Source organism: Chrysemys picta, chromosome 7 (genome assembly GCF_011386835.1).
Source record: "Chrysemys picta bellii isolate R12L10 chromosome 7, ASM1138683v2, whole genome shotgun sequence".
NCBI classification, from domain to species: domain Eukaryota; kingdom Metazoa; phylum Chordata; order Testudines; family Emydidae; genus Chrysemys; species Chrysemys picta.
The window spans coordinates 61,696,217-61,716,260 of NC_088797.1; the positions used below are offsets into that span (position 1 = coordinate 61,696,217).

At 45.2% G+C, this 20,044-nt stretch overlaps 1 protein-coding gene across 4 annotated transcripts in view; it reads left to right on the top strand.

Annotated features, from left to right (window-relative positions):
- The first annotated feature begins 12,851 nt into the window (after positions 1-12,851).
- Positions 12,852-20,044, top strand: part of C7H10orf71 (chromosome 7 C10orf71 homolog) — a 28,133-nt gene continuing 20,940 nt past the window's right edge. The window contains exon 1 of one of the 4 annotated variants that reach the window (XM_005307325.5): positions 12,852-13,004. The gene's annotated coding sequence lies outside the window, so the exon portion shown is untranslated. Of the gene's footprint in view, positions 13,009-13,043; positions 13,388-13,476; positions 13,547-20,044 lie in introns of those variants that run through there. The other 3 variants (XM_042856114.2, XM_005307324.5, XM_042856115.2) reach the window with 3 other exon arrangements.

Here is a 20,044-nt window from a genome sequence, read left to right on the forward strand (position 1 = left end):
GCACAGCCTCTCTGTGGATGCTCTTACTTCAGCCGAAGAGTGCCTTATTTCAGTTGTGGCTGAAGTTGATTCCTAACTGATTTAAGCTAAATCAAAATAAAACTATTGTAGATCTTAGATTTTACAATCTCCAATTTTAATTGCTAATTTAAGGGCTTGGTTAGTAGGGTGCTGGTCACTATAGAAAATGCTAAAATAGGGTATATTATAAACTCATGTGTGTGTAAGAGATATTACAAACTAAAATAGCTTAAGTGCTAAACAAATGGGGCATGTGGTCTGAAAGCTGGAATATTTTGTGGAAGAGGTGAGTTTTCAGACGATGCTTGAAGGAGAGTGTGAGGGTTTGATGAACATTAGCTTTGAGGTTGACTCAACAGAAGTGGTAGAACTGTAGAAAATGCAAAGCTGGATGTGAGTCAGGATACTGGAATTAATATCTCCTGCAAAAAGTGCCTTGATTAGAGTGGTGTAAGATTTCTACAAATATTTGAAGTCAAAAGCAAATTTCAGTTTGAGTGTGTTTGCAGTTCTTTCACGATTACATTCCATGAGCATTTGAGTACTCAAGCTTAGTGGCTCAGCGACTAAAACAAAGTGAATTTTCAGCTTCAATACTGGCAAGTGAATTTTTAATTGTGCATTTGACAGTAAAATTCACAATTCACACGCAGTTGGCTAGTTACATGCATCACCTTGTATTGATTCCAGATTAAATGAAATACGTAACTAACCAATGCAGAGCATATTGAGATTTATGAATATTTACAACTGAATATACAATCTGAAATTCACACTTTCCGTTAGATAAAGAGAAACTGCTGACTTAATAAATCACTCGGCTGTCTGAAAATGTTTTACCTCTTGTTGTTACAGTTCTTGTTAAATTACTTCATCTGAAAGCAGGGTGGATAAAAATCATGGTTTAAAACCCCCTGGTCTTTACAATTTAAATCTTGATTTTTTTCATTTAAATTGATTTTTATCTATATGTTGCTAGTTCTTTACTTTCTTGCCATTTTATAGTCTTAAATTGCTAAAGTGAAACTTTTGTAATTGTTTCTATAATTAGTTTCCTGTTAGTAGAATTTCTGATTTTACAGAGCAATTTTTTTCTATGATGAAATTTCACACTTACAATGCTCATCCATACTGACAAAGACAAGCCCAGGGCCTCATTAGCGTCCTTATTGTGGGAACAACACAAACCAAACTAAAACACTGACCTGATGAGCAAATAGGGCCTCACCAGCTCCTGTTGAAGTTTATGGGAGTGTTTCCATTGACTTTAATGGGAACTGGACCAGGCCAATAGTCCATGCTCTATTTGCAACCAATATCACAGTCCAGTATATTGAACTTCCACAAGTCAAGAAAGCTGAAATGCTTTGACAGGCTATACTCTTCATCTGGTTTTGCATTTTGAGGTCAGTGGGACTTATGGTCCTACACCACATACGGAGCTGCTTTTGAAAATCCCATCCTTAGGTGCATTCTTCTTCTTTCATATGGAAGTAGCAACACAGACAAGTTAATAGAAAGGTTTGAAATCCTTAGGAGAGCTTCAGGAGATGCAGAGTGCACCTTTGCAATATCTCCTGTAAATGAAAAGATGGGGCACACGTTCACAAAGTGTCCGATGGTTTAGAGATCTCTACATTTGCATTGTGGCAAATCCTGGATTCTCCATTTGTGTATCAGGTACATGGATCTTCCACGGTCATCTCCATTCTTCAGCAGAGCAAGAAACCTCGGGGCTCTGATGGTGGGATCATCTATGAGGTGCTTGTTGTTTACATCAGAACCTGCCCACTGCATCTGCCAGGTGTCTTCTGGGTTGAAGTTGGAGTACAGAAGAGTTTTTCCAGCCTCCCAGAATGCAGGATTTAAGGTGAGTGAGTGTAAGGTAGGTGAACAAGGTTGTCATGGAGCAGAAGCTTTTGGTTAGTGAGAACTTTCTTGTACTCGCACAAGGTAGCCATCTCCCGCCCAATGGTTGGAAGGAGAATGTTTGTGAGGACCCGAAGCCAAGGCAACAAAGCAGATTTCAGGATGCCAGTTACAAGTCTCACAGTCACATTTAAAGCGGATATCAATTAGGTCTGTTTGCAAGCTTCTTCCCCGGGTAGGTGCATAGTACTTGGCCGGAAAATAAACTAAAGCCAGTGTTGAGATGGGGAACAATGATGGCAACCTTCCTATGACCCTCTCTATTAAGTACACTTTATTGTATCTGTATGAACTAATGTCACCACTTTGGAGACCGAAGATCATTCATCGACCTCACGGTCAAAATAGCAACTTTCCAAGAAAGGCTCCTTTCAGAGCCATGCTAATCGATTAATAGGCCCGTCAGTTCATCTATGCCAATTTAAATGTTGAGGGCCTATCTCGTTCGAAGGCTTAGGTGCATAAATATGGGTTTAGGAAGCTCACTTTAGGCTCCTGTTTTTGAAAATGTTGGTGTCTGTGAGTAAAAAGTTCACAGTAACTTTGTTAATATATTGAAGTATAAATCGTGTTCCATTGTTTACACCACTGCAATTTTATTTTGTAGTGAGAAATGTTTTATGCCACTAAAAGTTTTTAACACGAATACAGGTGTAGCCCAAGGCCTTGCAAACACAAAAGCACATGCTTAACTTTAAGCACATGCAGAGTCCCCGTGAAGTCACTGATATTATTCATGTGAGTAAAAATATGTACCTGCTTCAAGGCCCAATTCCACAAACACTTCTGCACATGCTCAACTTTGTTACTATGAGTAATCCTGTGGAAGTCAATGTGATTACTCACAATAATAAAAGTAAGCACATCAGTGTTTATAGGATCAGGGCCTTCATTTGCAATATTTTGTTAATAGCTATTTTGTAAAATTCAAGTAAAAATCCTACCAGTCGTGGTATTAAAAAAAAACACCCTAGCATTTATAATTTAGTTCATTATAATTTTAATCAAAAGTTTCAATAAAACATATTTTCAAATTAGTTTTACAGAGCCCCAAATTTTTAAATCTTTTTTTTAAGTCAAGTGATTTCAATGAATGATTTAAATCATCTCAGGTGAAATTGCACAGCCCTGACTGCAAGAGATTAGAGGAAAACGGTGCTGTAGGGGGAGGTTTTCAGTGTTTTTACTTTGGCCATCCTAGACTATTGCATATAGTCAATGTCACTGTTTTCCCTGCATAGGCCCATGAGTCACTTTACTCACCAGAGTAGTCCCTGATTACTGGGAGCTCTTTAATTTAAGGAACTGAGACTTAATAATGGGGTACATAAATGATGAGCTTCATTGCGGATGCCTGTACTGCATGAGTATCCACACAGCACCAATTCACCTAGCAAAGTCCAGCTCCAGAAAAATGTGGACAGTCTCTTTTCTGTCTGCTCCAAAATCCTGGTCTGGATTCCAAACCAGATTGTCTGTAGGACAACAGCACTAGGTCTGCCTTTACAAACCCAGTTTCACATTGGCCTGTGATCAGGCCAATTTCCTTCTTTGGTAGCAACATACATTTCTATTTCCTGTCTTTTACGCAGCTGTACCTTTCTCTTCCTCCATTCTGTTCTTTCCTCCCAAGATTAATTATTGAATAATTTCCTTCTTCAGGGAAGTGAACGTGCTATCTTTCAGACCAGGTTTTCAGATGTGCTGTGCCCTTCTGTGTTTGGCTCAATTGATCTCATTAGTTGCTGATAATCTCCGTACCCTGCCATCCGTATGCTTGTTAATCTTGCATTCATGGCATTCAAATAACGGCTGTACAACAAAATGAATTTTAAAAAGGTGGGGTTCTACATTGCATTTCCTTTGGCACTGCTTCCTGGTTGACTGGATGGCAAATTCAGATTGTTTAGTGTTCTCACTGTATCATTTTGCAAAGATGCAACAAATCTTGGTTTCTCACTATTGACGCGCTATGTTTAACATTTTGCATTTCACTCTGCTAAGAGGGTGGACATAGGCTCATCAGTTTCATTTTCTGCTTCTCAGGCAGTAGCACTCATTTTTCTGGCTCTGCAGTGCATGGTATGTAGGTGTGACACTGGCATATCAGGTGCCAGCTCATGCCAAGGTCCCCATGCCTCAACTGAATCCCGACAAATTCATAGCTGGAATCAGTCTGGCTCACCTGTGTGTTATAATTCTAATACCCATTTTAACAATACTAAGAATATGTTTAGTATTTAGACTTTCTGGAATACTTGTAAATTGCTGTTCATCTCACTTACCATATCTCTATCAAATAAGGTAATATTTGAGCAGTTGTATTGTGAGCCTCTGTAACTGTGTAAATCGCCAGATGGGAGAGAGACATCAGCATTTCACACTAGTTAGTCTCCACGGGAAGGTGTTATGACCTGCCCAACAGGGAAGACCCATCAACACTAGAGAAACTATTGTGGAACATTAAAGAGGACAAAAACCGTTGTTGATTGCTCTCCCCCACCACCATGAAGAGGAGACGTGCAAGTGGATTCATCCCATCAGCTGAGCTCGGAGCTTCGAGCACAAAGGAGGAAGGGAATAAAAAACCCTAGCAAGCAGGAACTGTATCTTTATGCTGCTTGGACTCCGAGGGACAAGGATTACTAGGCATGAGCAAAAGCTCTCCAGTGCATAGCCTGGGTTAGCTCTAAAGGACATACAAAGCTTGCAGATTATAGAAGCTTCTATTACTTTTTTGAAACTTAAGATTGAAACTCATTTGTGGGTATCTATGTTTACCTGCTTTAACCTTGTAAATAAGTCTCTTGTTTCCTTTTCCTAGTTAAGCAATCAAAATGGAATTGTCCTCTGGTCAGCTCTACTCAGCAGTTACCACTTCACAACCCACAGTAAGATCCCAAGGCAAATCACAGGGTGAAAAACTGCTAAATTCAAGCAAGCTGTCCACTATTTAACAGCTCTAGTGTCTTATAATTCCCCTCCTGACTCCTACAGTGCCTTAGTGCTCTAAAGTATGCATTGCATCTGCTACGCACTGAAATGCAGCCACCTCTGGAGTGGAACTCAGCAGCTGTACAGCAACACTACACAACAGTTTGGGAGAGGGAGTGTATCTGATGAAGGGAGAATTTAGTTAACCCAATTAGATATGTGCTTCTGATGTAAAGATTGTATCAGTGGTTTTGTGGGTTAGGGGCTGAACTGTAACTCAGAAGACAGAAGTGCATGTCACTCAGTCTCTCCACTCCTCAGTTCTCCAGCAGTGAAAAACAGCAACAAACATACTTCCTCTGTCTGGTAAGACTTTGCTGTGGGACTCTCTCTGACTATGACTGTGGTCAGTGCCTAGCACAATGGAGCCCCAGTTTTGATTGGGGCTTGTAGTTCCAATAAATAAATAAATTATTATTAATTATGTATTGTTATTAATTATTAATTATTATTGTTAAGTTTTGAGCTTTTCCCAACTTTGGGGGTGTTTGGCTCTGGGAAGATAGCATCAGATCCATCTCTAAAACAAACTGGAATCTGGTGCACATGACCGGGTTATTGGCCTCGTGAAAGATGCCATGGAATCTTTAATGCCATCTGATCCTACGTGTTGTGTAAAATTCAAAGTACTGCCTGAAATGTTGAGTGAGGTGGTGATGGGAAGCAGGAACACAAAGTGCCCTGGCTGGCTCACCTTGTCTGTTGTGGAATAATACAGTGCAAAGTATTCCGAGAGAGACCATGTGACACAGCCAAGTTGACTAGCCTTCTAGCATGCTGGGCTTTCAAAACAATCTCTCATATGATTCCCTAAAAATAGTGCCTTATGTTTCCCATCACCGATGTCCAACTATTTTAATTAGCCCATAGTCTCCCCTTCTGCTCTTGCTTTGTAGTTTGTAAAGAGGAAATACTGGTTTTATACCAATAATGCTGCATTCCTCATGTCTCTTTTCCAAAATGAGGGTTTATAAAAATGCCTGGTCAAGCTGATGTTTGTAACATTTCTGGCACACTTGTTTTAACATTGGTAAATGTCACTGTCTTGTACTTAATACTTTAAAGCCTAATAACGTCTCCTAACTAATTTGGAGCGCTCACACACAGTTATTTATTTCTTATCAGATTCAGCTGTCACGTGAATGTGCCCGCTGCCTTGATTTTGAATAGAGATGCAAACTTAGTATACTATCAGGAAGCGTGATTGTGGCACATGTTAACATACCTGAGCCAGCTTTGATCTAGCTAGCTCAAGTAACAATAGCAGTGAAGCCATGGCAACACAGGCGGTCACCATTCTAATATGGACTGGGATGGGTGGATGGAACTAGCCTGTGCAGATTAAAACTAGATCGGCTATGTCTTAATTTGCTGCAGTGCAGACGTCTTTAGTGCCTGATCTTGTGAGAGGCTGTTCATTTTGTGCAAAGCGGTGAATGCCTTCAATGGCCTCTGTCTTCACTGGCAATTCAGGATGGTCAGGAGGGGCCAGGTTTTTCAAGGGTATTTAGGCCCCTAACAATGCAGATGTGCCTTTGTAAATCTGGCCTGAGGAGCTTAGCACCGCACAGTATTGCGCCTCCTTGTTGTGTGATGCAGAGAAGGAGCCCAGCTTGAGTTTCAGATCCCAGGAAGAGTTTGCGAGGCTTGAAGCTAAAGGAATCACCTCTGATTTGTGTACTTGAGCCAGTTGCATTTGGATGCTGCTGAACAAGCAGGAGTAGCTGAATCAGGCCATGTAGCAATACGTTTTACTCTAACTTATGGTGAAATCCTCCTTGGTGTGGAACCCAACACGACTAGTACCACATAAACCCCACAGTGTGGCTGTGTGGAGGGGTGGCAGCTTCTAGCAGGGGGTGTGGGCTCCACACCTGCTCTAAATAGGGTGATGAGGCATGATAGCACCAAGAAAAAGGCCACAGGATCTGAGAGTAGCCATGTCCACGTACCCAAAGCCCTGCATAACAGGTGTGGAGGAGCAACGTCCTTTCAGGCTGGGAGAGCGGCTGTGACCCAGAGTTGGCGCACTACCTACAGGCTGCATTCTGTCTCCACCCTCATCTGCTTTGTTCCCCTGTTTGTTTTGTTTAAGGAAGGGTGGATTTTGGCCAAGCAATGGATGGGTTTATTTTCTTGACTTAGTTGATTGCTTTTGTGGGGTATGCTCAGCTGAGATTGGTGCTGCTGTGTCCAGCTATTGCTCCTCACTGCTCAGGCTGCTGGTCAGGCACCCCTTATATGGAATAATTGTGCTGATTTAAGTAGCAGAGCTCAGGCTTTTTTGTTTGTTCTTTTCTTCAAGATAACCGCAAATCAAAAGGACAGCCAAGCTTCCTGGAATGTAGGCTCCCTTCCCTTGTTTACCCAGCGCTCTGCAGTGACTCCTCTCCATCACATTTCTCTTTCAGCGCATCTGCTCCCAGTTTCACAGTCCCAGTGCAACAGAATCCTTGTGTTTCTTTGTTACCCTTACCGGTTGGGGCTTATCTACTAATGAAATTAAGGCCTGATCCCCACAGACTCCTGTGTGGATAGCCTGACTCAGGAGAGGTTGGGGCTCCTTACCTGACAAGTTCGCCATGTGTATAAGTGTGAAGAGAGGTGTGGGACTTGATTTTGTGCCATGCCTCTCACAGCCCAGGACTGAAGGCTGCTCCAGGGCTTAATGTAGGCCTGGCATTTGTTAGAGCAGTGGTTTTCAAACTGAGGGTTGCGACCCAGTACTGGGTTGTGGAATGGAAGGCACTGAGTCATGGCGGCTCTGGTCAGCACCACTGACCGGGCCGTTAAAAGTCCCATTGGGAGTGCTGCCCCGGCTAAAACAGGCTAGTCCCTACCTGTTCTGACACTGCGGTGTGCCCCGGAAGCAGCCAGCAGCAGGTCTGGCTTCTAGGCAGGGGGGCCACGAGACTCTGTGCGCTGCCCCTGCCCCAAGCACCAGCTCCACGCTCCCATTGGCTGGGAATTGGCCAATGGGAGCTGGGGGGGGGGCGGGAAACAGTGCTTGCATGCATCTGCCGAGGAGCTGGACCTGCTGCTGGCCGCTTCCAGGTGCAGCACAGTCCACAGTGCCAGGACAGGCAGGAAACCTGCCTTAGCACCCCTGCTGCACCACTGACCGGGAGCCGCCCGAGGTAAGCCTATGCCCCAACCCTGCACCGCAATCCCCTACCCCAGCCCTGAGCGCCCCCGAAACCTGGAGCACCCTCCTGCACCCCAAACCCCTCATCCCTGGCCCCACCCCAGAGCCTGAACCCCCAGCCCAGAGCCCTGACCCCCTCCTACTACACCCCAAACCCTTCATCTCCAGCTCCGTTGGGTCGCGGGCATCAACGTGTTTCTTCAACTGGGTCGCCAGAAAGAAAGTTTGAAAACCACTGAGAAAGTCACAGGGACTGTTCTAATTTATGTCAGCCATATCTGCGCTGCTCTGCCAGCCATAATTGCTGGAGTCCGATCTCTGCTCCACCCCTAAAACAGCCCACTGCCAGTGGCTGCAAGGAAGTGCAGCACAGGGTCACAGATGCATATTCCCCCAGGGGGAGCTGCAGCCACTCTAATGTTACCAAAGCAGTGCAAAGGGGTTGCAGCAGTGCCCAAAATCTGACCCCTTGTCTTCCCTTTGCTCTGTAAAGCACCTAGCTTGCTTTGGGCTATGTAAACCTAAATAAATAATGCATCATACTACTATGATGTGAGAACCAAGCCTACATTACTCTACTTGATTGTGCAAAGAGATATTGTACAGATAAACAAAACTCAATATGATATTTTTAAAAAATGCTTGACTCTGTTACCATGTAGCCCCTTTGTTTATTAACACAGACAGAATTGTAAATCCTCTATGTTACCTCTCACAATGGAGGCTGTTTGTTTAATTTTTGCATTTCACTTACAGTAGAACCTCAGAGTTACGAACACCAGCGTTACGAACTGACCGGTCAACCGCACACCTCATTTGGAACTGGAAGTATGCAATCAGGCAGCAGCAGAGACCAAAAAGACAAAAAGCAAATACTGTACAGTAGTGTGTTTAATGTAAATTACATAAAAAGATTAAGGAAAAGCAGCATTTTCCTTCTGCACAGTTTCAAAGCTGTATTAAGTCAGTTGTAAACTTTTGAAAGAACAACCATAACATTTTGTTTCGAGTTATGAATATTTCAGAGTATGAATAACCTCCATTCCTGAGGTGTTCCTAACTCTGAGGTTCTACGCTAGTTTGCCTGGTGAAAAAAGACTGGTCAGTTTCCCTTTCTGTTTATAATCAGTTTCACTTCCTGGTTTCCAAGCACTGGCCCAGGGCAGTTGTGTCTAGATGCTCAACACTGTGGAGGAAGAGCTAAATAATCTAATCTAGCTATATATTATTTTAATTGAAATATTTTTATAAACTATAATAAGCTTTTATGTAACTTGAATGTGTTAGTGCAAGATCCAGTCTAACTAAATTCTCATTGCACTTTTAAAGGGATCTGTTATTGAGCCACCATCCAGTGAAATCAGCAGGAATTTTTGCCACTGATTTGTGTGCCACTGTATTGTGTTTGCTGTGTGCTGTTAAGCTGTTTCAGCCCAGAGGTGGCTTCATTTTAGCAACAGGAAAAGTTATCTCTCGATTTAGTTTATGTATTAACGTTTGTAAATGTATCTATTCATTATCCATTCATTTGCACAAATAGAATGATTAGAGCTTGGGACGAGTTTTCAGGATCTTTAGTCTGGAAAGCACATATAATCGGGGGGGGTGAGTTGTATGGACCCGTGGTGCCCAGGCTCCAGCAATATTCAGGGCCCGGGGGCCCAGCTCCACCAATGTTTGGGGCCGGGTCTCTCCCCCGGCCCCACCTGCCACCCCCACACACCTCCCCCAAGTGTCCCCCGGCCCCCACTTGCTGCCCCTATGCACCTCACCCGGACCCCAGAGCATCCCTGCCTCTCCCCTGCAGCTCCACCCTGACTCCGCTTTGCTGGCTCCTGGCATCAACTGTTGCCACAGAGTCCTAGTGCCCCCCATCCACTAGTGGCAGGGCAGGCTGCCATTACCCTGCCCTTCTGTGTCGGACCTTTCCCCTCCACCAGCACAGGGGCCCCTGCTGCCCCAGTCACCGCTCCTGCCCCATGCTGGGCAAGGGGCAGCCCCATCTCTCACCCCCAGTGAGGCTACAGTGAGGGGCAGCAGCAGGGGAGGAGGCACACATGTGATGGCAAACCCCCCCGCCTGGCACCCACCACAGGGAAGGTGAGGGGGCTTCCTGGATCTGAGAGGGGCCCTAGGAGCACGTGCAGTGACAGTGGTGCGGGGTGAGTGTGCTGCCAGGGAGAAGAGGGGGGCCCCTCCCCCCGAGCTCACCGCTGCCGGTGGGGAGAGGGCTGGGGGGAGTCCTCCTCTCTGGCCCCAGCCCCGGGGCAGCCTTCCTACATCCCAAACTCACCCCCAGCCCTGCCCCACCCCAGAGCCCGCACCCCCAGCCAGATCCCTCACCCCCCTGCACCCCAACCCTCTGCCCTAGCCCTGAGCCTCTCCAACACCCCAAACCCCTCATCCCCAGCCCCAGACAGAGCTCTCAGCCCCCCCCACACACCCATACCCTCTGTCCTAGCCCTGAGCCCCTCCCACACCCCAAACCCCTCATCCCCAGCCCCAACCAGAGCCCTCATCCCCCTGTACCCTAAACCTTTGCCCCAGCCCTGAGCCCCCTCTTGCATCATGAACCCCTCATCCCCACCCCACAGCCCTCACCCCACACCCCAGCCCTCCGTCCTAGAGCCTGCACCCCCACCCCCTTCCCACACCCCCTCTCCTGCCCCCAAACTCCCTCCCAGAGCCTGCACCACAGTCCTCCGCACCCCCTCCCAGAGCCTGCACCCCTCACCCCCTCCTGAACTCTCACCCGCTGCCCCAGCCCAGAGCCTGCACCCAGCACCCAAACTCCATCCCAGAGCCTGCACCCCAGGCCCCCTCCCCCACCCAAACTCCCTCCCAGAGCCTGCACCCTGCACCGCAATCCCCTGTCCCAGCCCAAGGCCTGCACCCCAGACCTTCCCCCCCCCAAACTCCTCCCAGAGCCTTAGGCAGGTAGGGTGGAGTTTGCGGGGCGGGGGCGGTACATGTTCTGGGCACCACCAAAATTTCTACAAAGCTGCCACTCCTGCATATAATATTTTTATTAGTCCACAGTAATTTGACAGTGCCTTTTTCAGATAACAGGCCATCCTGGGTTTTTCCTGCTTTTCTTCCCAATAATGCACTGCACTTGAACAACATGCCATCCCCTTTGCATAAAACAATCAGCTGCTCCTTCCAGCACTCGAAGGCCATGGTTAATTTCCACAGGGACCTTTTCAGCTGTGATTCAGTCACCTATACAGAGGGGTCACCAGCAGTTGGCAGAGACTAGGCTGTACCTGACTCTCTGCACAGACAGTGTGACTCTTCTATCTCTAGCAGAGACATTGCAGAGCTTTTCAGAGCTGTGCGTGAAAGAGACAGTTTCCCCTTCATCAGTGTCTGTGGGTGCCTAAAGGTCACCTGGCTGCCTTTCATTTTCACCCCAGATCTGAGGGGAAGATCTCCTTTTCACCCTCATTCTGCAACAAGCATGAATTCTCACAAGGTGAGGGTGTTTCCATACTCCAGTTCTCATGGTGTATGTGATCAGGGGCTGGGGTGCAACTAGCACTTGGAAATATGAGCAATATCAGGCCACATGTTGGCATCACAAGGGGGAAATGCCATGGAGTTAAATAGGACCTGGAATTGGCCCGTAATCTACAAAGAAGACATGGTTTAGTTCAGGGGTCAGCAACCTTTCAGAAGTGGAGTGCCGAGTCTTCATTTATTCACTCTAATTTAAGGTTTCGCGTGCCAGTCATACATTTTAACATTTTTAGGTCTCTTTCTAGAAGTCTATAATATATAACTAAACTATTGTTGCATGTAAAATAAATAAGGTTTTTAAAATGTTTGAGAAGCTTCATTTAAAATTAAATTAAAATGCAGAGCCCCCCGGACCGGTGGCCAGGACCCAGGCAGTGTGAGTGCCACTGAAAATCAGCTCACGTGCCGCCTTCGGCACACGTGCCATAGGTTGCCTACCCCTTGTCTAGTGGTTAAAGCACAGACCTGGCACTACTAGAGACTCTGGGTGAATCATTTCGTTGACTAAAGTTGGGTATCCGTAAGTAAAGGCCACCTTTGAAAACATGAGTCTTGGCTAATCCGTGCCTCAGTTTCTCCATGGGTTAAATGGAAGTAATGATTCTGACCTACTGCATGGTAAGGATTAGTTCATTAATGCCTGCAGAGTGTTTTGAGTTCCTCAGACAGAGGGTGCTATATTACTATGATTATTATTCACCTTGCCGTGACTTGTTAATTTCATCTGTAGCTAAAACCTTTTTATAATGCAAACAAGCCCAGGGCCCAGTCCCACTCCCAGCAAAGTCAGTGAGAGCTTTGCCATTGACCTCAGTGGGAGCAGGCGTGTAATCAAGAAGGTTCTGCCTCTTATTTTTGCTACAGTAAGTGTGCCAAGTCCAGATTGCTGCTGAGCAGCCACCGCTCCCAGTGACTTCAGCGGGGAGCTGGGCAGACTCAGCGCTGCTCAGAATACATCCCGTTGTTTATATTTCTGAGACCAAAACTTAGCTTGCTGACTTCCTGGCGTATTCCCCCTATTATTTAATACCCTATTGCAATTCTCTTCATGAACAACCTGACAGCGCCCCTCTCACGATGGCTGCTCATGCCAATGACAGCAAAGCAGGGTCTTTACACTAAGAATGCAGGATACATTTGGCCAGGCCTGATGATGAAATGACTAATGAGCTATTTCGGAACTGGCATATTGGAACAATCATGTGTTACTCATGAGCTCATGTTTTAGATATTGTCTTTAATGATCACTGTAATGAACATTTTCACCCACCACCTAGAGACCTAAAAATGCAATGCTTTAAGGTTTGAATCATTGGCAGCGGCCGGCCAATCACATTACATTTTCTGCCAAGTATCTCTGAAGCATTACCACTGGCAATGTAAAAATAGCTGATGAGTGAGTATGTCTGTTACTTGACACCGCATGGTTATTCTAATACGTATGTTTGCTTCTTCCCCAGCATGAACTCCATTTGGTTTCCCCTTGCCTGATATCTATTTAAGTACATTTTAGTAACTTTGAATTTCTTGCTCACTTCATTTCACCTGACTAGGCAGGTCTGTGAGGGCTCAGAGCTTGGTCTCCTCTACTTTTTTTTGTTTTGTTTTCAATTCTTATTCCGATTAAAGAGTCATGTTAAAAAGGGTATCCTGGAGCATATAAATAATGGGAAGTGTTAGCAGTAAGCTAACTGTTCTATACAGTGGGGTAAGGTTTTGGCTTAACTGAAGAAAGCACAATGCTGTACTATTTCTGATCAGGAAACTGGATCACAGAAGGTAAGGGGCAAAATTACATGGACTGTTTAAAATAGGGAAATGTTGATGCTGTGTGTGTGTGTGTGTATATGAGCGCGTGCGCACTTGAATATCAGCTGTGAAACTGATCAGACGAGAAACATTAAGCAGCATTTATATTTTTTCCTACAGTAATTAGAGGTGAAAAGACTCTTTGGTTACCCTTGTCCATCTCCTCCCACTCTGGAGAATGCAAGATTGTCCTTAGAGTCTCCAGACGGAAAGTTGTTGGGTTTTTGTTATTTTTTATGGGCATAATGTTTATGCAATAAAATGTAATGTTATATGGAAAATTAGCTCGATCCTTTAAAAAGATTACTAAGTTGTTATGAATGTCTCTTTCAGTGTGTTGTTTAACTGTATATTGTGCTGTAAACAACTTTAAGCAATACAAATAGATTTTGTTTTCCAGCTGGTTACTGCATAAACAAAAGAGTTCTAAAACTCGGGGGGGGGGGGGAGGGATATGTGTACGGTTTGGGGGGAGATTTTTCCTTTTTTTGACAAATGGAAAAATTCTATGCAATGAGCGTGCTATGAGTTCATGAAAAAGCAAAGTAGTTCAAATGTGTAGGCAATGCAAAGGGGCTGATATAAATGACCAGGACTATGACATGTATCCAATTGTAATCGCTGGAAAATTTCTTAAATGACATGAGCTTTTGGAGGGCAGTTGTTGCAGGAATGTCTCAATCTGCCAACGTAGGGAACCGTGTTTTATTATCCCAGCTGCAAAGCTCATCAGCAAAAAAAAATAAAGAAAAGTCCAAATAATTCAAATGGATCTTGAGAGTCCAGACTGATTATGCTTAGTTCATTGGTCTATAATTAGACAGCCCTTTAAGAGAGCTGAGGAGGAAAGAGGATTCAAACCCTGGGCCTATGGAAGCTGAATTTACCATTGAGATGTTTAATTTTGTACTGGTATTGGTCAGAGGGACACTGCACTCGTTTACCACCATTGCCAAGACACAGGCTGGAAAGAGAGAATGGGGGAAATAGAGAAGGGGTGTAAAGGAATAGAAAAGAAGTAGTAATCATGAGGTCAAACGCTGAAGCCCATATACTTTTTTTCTTAGTCCTGACTGAGTCAATGGGATTTTTATCTGCACAAAGACCAAAACTCCTGAGTAAGGACCTGAAGGTTTAGCCTACAGAAAATACCGATAGGTAAAATTGATCCCGTTGTATTTTGGACTACACACAATTAAATCTATCTATCCACCATGTTTGTCGCTGTGGTATCCGAGTGTTTTCAAATTATGTACACACGTTATGCCTCCCATTCCCAACTTGGTTCGCAAACTATTTGTAACAGGGGCTTATCTACTGAATTTGAAGGCCACAACAAAGAGTGGTTGGTTTCAGAGTAGCAGCCGTGTTAGTCTGTATCTGCAAAAAGAACAGGAGTACTTGTGGCATGTTAGAGACTAACAAATTTATTTCAGCATAAGCTTTCGTGGGCTAAAACCCACTTCATCGGATGCATGCAGTGGAAAATACAGTAGGAAGGTGTGTGTATATATACACACAGAGAACATGAACAATGGGTGTTACCATACACACTATAACGAGAGTGATCAGTTAAGGTGAGCTATTACCAGCAGGAGAGTGGGTAAGAAATAGCTATATCCCTGCAGTGTGAGCCAGAAATTGATTACCTTAATCCTTCATTCCCACCCATTGCTCTGAACTGTTTGCCTTGTCTGCTCTCGGGATTTGATTTTCTGTGCTGGTGTTACCAGAGCTGAGCAAGGGTGCAGATTAAAAAGAAATCAGAGCCAGAACCAGAGAAATTCCACTTGCCTGAAATGCAGTTTTGTTTGTTCACGTTATACAGGTTTATTGATACATTGGGAGTTGCTTGATCAGGCAAATGCAGCTGCTGGGTTTTTTTGATCTATTTAGGATTTTGTTCTCTGCATATAATGCAGTGGAGTGTCGCATGCAAGATGACACGTGAAGTTTTGTGTATCTTACATGTCCTCTATGTATGCCATTGTGAGAGGTGTTTGAGGAAGCTGTGGGTTTCCAGGGTTTGTGTGTTGCGCCGTGAGGTGGTGTGTGTTTCAGGATCCGGGTGTGTGAAATATTTACCAGACACAGATGGCATATGTAACCGAGAGCATGTATCTTGGGGTGTGAGTGTGTGAGCTGTGCACTGGTGGTGGACAAACTTTGCCCAGAGGCAAGTGGTTGTAACTCCACTTACTTCAGTGAAGTTGTGCCATCTGCATTTGGCCCAAGTTGGTTGTATGCCATGAACTGGCTTGTGCAAACTGTGTGATTTGGTGCACATTTGTCAGGATTTGTATCTAGGTACGATGAGATCAGATGGTGAGTGTTGTGCCATTTGTCAGGTTCATGTGCGCTGCTTGCGTGTCCATGTGTTTTGGGGGTGATTGCCACTTGCATAAAGTTCTGGCCCTGTATGAAGTGAGTGGTTCAGATCTTTACTTCCTTCCAGAATCCATTTGAATCCATTCGTTAGATCATCAGAGGGTGCCCTCTCCCCTTAGACTTAGAATAATGGCTTCCCCTTCTCTCAGAATCCCCTTGCTGTCCTCCCACATGGTCATGGTTGGACATGGGGTGTGTTTCTTTAATTGAGTTCCCTGTTGCCTGTCTCCTGGGCTTGCTAATAGTGATGTATGCAGAGGCACTAATTGGGAGTGATTAATCTAAATTATGCAGTGATGGAATCCAAGTAATCTAGCCACAAATAGAAGAGGCCGGGTGGTGGTGCAGACTCATTTCCAAGTCTCTCACCTAGCTACATCCCAGCAGCGCTTCCTTTACATCACCCCCTCCCCCCCGTCCTTTTCCTTGCCTTGTGTGTGCTCTCAAGTGTTACTTCTGGAGCTATTTGGAACAATGTACTAGAGATTTGGATCAGAACAATGCTTGCAAACTTCATATCTTATGTTCTGCACTTAGATGGGGGGAAAAGCCCTTTAATTTGTTAGAAAAGTCTCTAAAGAAGCTTAACAAGATTAACTCTGGCCATGCATCAAATTAATGTGTGGAGTCAGCAAAGAGCAGAATCTGCCAGTTCACAGCTACTGTAGATCCTGCCTCTCCAGCTCTGCCTCTGTCATCAGCTTTAGTTGGATCACACATGGGTTGCCATACCTGACAGTCAGTTCTGCTTTGGTATCAGCTTTATTTTAGATTGCATCCAAATTAGCTCATTTTGATGTCCCACTTTGCCCTGGCCATGGTATATTTCAGCTGTGGGCCATGCCCTTGTTTTTTTCCCCACTGTACAAGACATCGTGTTCCAATGCACGATCTAGGAAGAAATGCCACACAACATGATGTAGCATCCACACAAAGTAGCGTACATATGTATACTGCATCATGCCAAGGGAAAACATAGAACTGATCCTGCACCTATGGAAAATAATGGGAGTTTTGCTATTGATTTTTGTTAGGGGAGGCTTGGGATTTTAGTGGAGAATGGATCAGCTCCTGTAACTGTTATCCGGGCAAATCTGTCAATCCTTTTGTTTGAGCCATTGTGGAATGATTTAGGATTTATGGGATGTTTCTACAAAACGGTTGGATTGAGAAGTAATTTCATTTATCTACGTGGTCTGAGTTCTTGAGTGTGCCTTTGAATTGCATGTAGAGATGTGCACATAGGTAGTAGAGTGGGCCTTTGGGGCCCAGCAACTCCTGGGCCCAAAAGGGTCCTGATTGGAGGGCGACCCTCTGCTCAGCAGGACCGTGGAGTCTGCTGCTGCCTGTTTGCACTGGGCGGTGCTGTTAGCAACACACAGTGTCCAGCAGTTAGTCAAGCACACCTCTGGGAAACAACCTGGTTTAAGGCCTTTTCCATCCTCTCAGCCAGGCAGGTAGGAGAGCAAGGAGTGAGGAGATCTGGGAAATAGGGAAGGAGGATAAAATGAGAGAATGAGTATCTTACATTAATGTCTTGCTGGGGAGCTCCAAAAGTCCACGTTTGACCCTGGATTTCTGGAACCTCTCCAGTGAGCAAAACACCTGCTGTGGCAACGGATGCACAGAGAAGGAATTGGCCTTACCGAGGCGACAGCGAGTTATGCGGTATACAGGATGGGTGACAACAAACTCATCTATGAGCAGGACTAGATTCTGGATAGAACTAGATGCTTGTCATTTTTCTTTGTTGTTATAATAAATCTCTATAATCATAAGCAACCGACTGTCAAGGTCTCAGAGCGCTGCCTTAAAACAGAGCACAGAAACTAGGACATAGGCACAACAGTGCTGAGAACAAATAATCAAATCTGGTTCCCAAAGCGGAACAGTAAATCCTAGGAGCCCATCAACCATCACCCAGAAAGAGGCCCACGTCAAACGCAGCCAAAGAGGAAACAGGTCATACAGAAGTGGGCCGCCAGTGGGTTGCTCATTAAGAGGAAGAGAATCCAAGATCACAGATCCCTCAAGAAAGAGACAATAAAAGAGAGAGAGAAAGAGAAAAGGCCCTGTGTTCTGTCCTCTGAAGGTTATTTCATGGATGAGCACCTGTTCCACACACATCTCCAGTGCTATGTAGGCAGATGGGGCCCTGTCCTCCACTAGACTGGTTCTGTACTCATTTCATATGATTACAGAAGAGGCAGGGGACAAATTCTGAGAAGCAGGATATAATCATAGGGAAGATATTATTATGTCAAATTGATTCCTTTGTATTTTGGATCACACACACTGGCATGTATATGAAGCTTTAGTTCCTTCCCCACCCTCCCCCCACTTGGTTGGCAAAACACTTGTGACAGGGACTAATCTACTGAGCTTTGATGGCTACAGCAGGGAGTCAGTATGAAATAGCTGTATTCCTGCAGCATGCGCAAGAAACCTTGGAAATTGAATCTCCCAGCCATGTATCCCTATCGGGTCTGAGCTGTTTGCCCTGCCAGCTCTCAGCTCAGCTCTCGGTCTAATCTCAGTTGTTGGGCTAGTGTGTGGGTGCAGGGTGGTGTCGGTGGCCTGTGATAGACAGGAGGTCAGACTGGATGATATGATTGTCCCGTCTGGCCTTAAGTTCTATGATTATGTCTGTACTGGTGTTAACTAGCGCTGAGCATGGGGTGCATGGAAATGCAGAATCACTGGAGAACAAGAAATAGTGAGTTGGATCCAGACTAACCGTAAAAGGCCTAAAGTTTAGTTGCTTTTTTCTGACACTGGTTATTAGTAATGACTCAAATCCCAAGGCCTCTACTCAGGCTCAAATTCTGCTCCCACGTACCTTGCTGTGACTCTGCCATAACTCCAGTGGAGTTGATGAAATTACACAGGTGTGAATCTACAATAAAGGAAGAATTTGGCCCTCAGTTTCTGTCAGGCCTTACCCTGGGTTTGAGTAATAACTGAGTCTCTATCCCGTAAGTGCATAAAGAGGGGCAGGATTTGGGGAAACTGGTTCTTGGTTTTTATCTGCTTATGGCCTAATTCTCCACGGATTTATATTCCCCTGAGCCCAATGAAGTTGCAGGGGATGCAGGTCAAGCTAGAATCTGACCTGGTGTGTAGGACGTGGCCTGGAAGTGCTGCGCCTGGTGCCTGTTTAAGAAGGATGTTCGATGGTTTATGATCGTGCTGCTGAGACATTTTCTGATGCATCACTCACACCTGTCTGACAAGCCAGACTTCCTATTTGCAGATAGGGTATGTTTTTCCAGGATGCATTTTGTATGAAGCCTCTGAATTGCATTCAGTGATGGAGGATCAGGAACGGGTCCTCAATAAGTAAAAGTGTTACACTGTTTTCGATAAAAACTGAAACTCAAGCGTCAAACCTTGATGTCCATTTTGTGTGTGAAGGAGTTTGGTTTAATAAACCCTGCGATGTTCTGGATTTCACAGGATCTTTAGAAAGTTCTGTATGGTTCACAAATCATCCTAGACTCATCCAAAATGTTTCCTTGGAAATACTAGACACAGCCCTGCAGTAGGAGCTAAATGTACTTAGAAATGTATTGGCTGCACTCAACACCTTAGAGGATCCAGAAATATGATTTTTCCTCTCCCCAAGAAAAATAAGGGCAATAAAGTACCCTACTTCAACAATCAAAAAGTGCAAAGTAGGGACAAAGAGGGGGAGCCAGCAAAAACCAAGTGATTGCAGCACATGTCTGGTCAATGGTGCCAATTCAGATATTTCTGAGTGAGGGTAGCAAATTCTGGTCCCAACCCCCACCAGCACAGACGCTGTTCTAGTTCCTGCTTGCCCCCCGCAGGGACCCTGGGTCTTTCTTGACTAGGCAGTCTCCTCTCTCTCTTACCACACAGTCATGAGCCGGGGTGGCCGGGAGTCAAGTTCTCAGAAGATGCCCCCGTATTCTGACATACTGGAACAGACTCCCCAGGCCGCACACCATTGGGCAATTTGGTCTGGACAGAGTGGTGGCTGGGCCAAAATTCAGTAGCGTTGTGACCACCACAGCAGGAGTGATGCTCTGGCCTGCTTGGGCAGCAGTTGTACTGATTTAGTACAGGACCACAGCTTAACAGCGGTCGGGCAATGGTGGTTGGGCCCTAACTCCATGGCCTACGAAACTTTGAGCAAGAGCAAAAACCTCAAGGGGGGCCACATTCACCCTCCCCAGTGCTTCCCTCGACTGACGCCACTGCATCTTGTTAGTTCCT